Source organism: Dendroctonus ponderosae, unplaced genomic scaffold, assembly GCF_020466585.1.
Source record: "Dendroctonus ponderosae isolate FM_Combo_2020 unplaced genomic scaffold, Dpon_F_20191213v2 Dpon_F_20191213_1, whole genome shotgun sequence".
Lineage (NCBI taxonomy): Eukaryota > Metazoa > Arthropoda > Insecta > Coleoptera > Curculionidae > Dendroctonus > Dendroctonus ponderosae.
In genome coordinates, this window is record NW_026017110.1 from 43,169,878 (window position 1) to 43,171,073 (window position 1,196).

Consider the following 1,196-nt stretch of genomic DNA (forward strand, 5'->3'; position numbering starts at 1 on the left):
AGGAAACTCCCAAAACATAATTGACTATTGGACATTTGTACAAATTTATGACATAACAATAATAATAAAAGAATTTGCATCACTACAAAACAGTCTGAAAGAAATAACTAGTTCACTGAATAAAACAGCTTCTTATTATAGAGAATTTCACAACTCCTATAATCTAGCCTTCGTTCTAGAAAACAAAATTAAAAGTCAGATGAATTAAATAAACCCAACTATACAAACAAGAGCAAAAAGAGGACTAATCGATGGTCTAGGATCAATCATAAAATCATTAACTGGAAACCTTGACCATAAAGGCGCTGAAAAATATGACAGATTAATCTCCCAAATTTCAAGTAATCAAATGAATATGAAAACTACATTGCAAGAACAAGTAACTATCGTTCAAAAGTCAAATGATTTGTTTTTAGCTCTATCAAAGAATATCGCCACACAACCAGCTTATCTTAAAGTCACGAATTCTGCAAATTGAGAAAGCTCTCACTTCACTAGATTCCAAAACATCAACCATGGACCACTATTTTCTAATACATATGCTAATCACTCAGATAATCACTTAATTTCAAGAAATATATGACGTATTAGAAAGATTGCAAATAGCAACTACATTTGCCAAGTTGAATACATTTCATAACTCAATAATTTATCCAATGGCACTACATGAAGAAATAAAACTTGTATCAAATAAATTAAATCACGGAAAACTTCCATTTTCCACCGAATTAAAGAATACCTTGCTTTTCGAAAAACTATTGGAAATTAAAAGCTATTCAAAACAAAATCAAATAGTATTCATAATCGAATTGCCCATTGTAGATACTAATAAATACATATTGTATCACTTGTATCCATTACCAACACCTCATGGCAAACACTTCAAAATAATTTTCCCTCAAGCCAAATACCTTATCCTTAATGAGCTGAATTATGCCATCTTTAACGAAAACTGCATTGAAATCACGAACGGAGAATACATCTGTAAAGAAACCAACCCACTACCTAATGATGTACTACCCCCATGTGAAGTACAGATGCTGAAGTACAGACAAAATACTTCACAATGCCAACAACATGAAATCGAACTTCAAGACATCAAGATCGAGAAATTAGATCAACAAAAGTGGATGATAGTGAGCCCTAATCAAACAATCGCCATACAAAAGTGCGCCTCTAATCAAGACAACATTCCT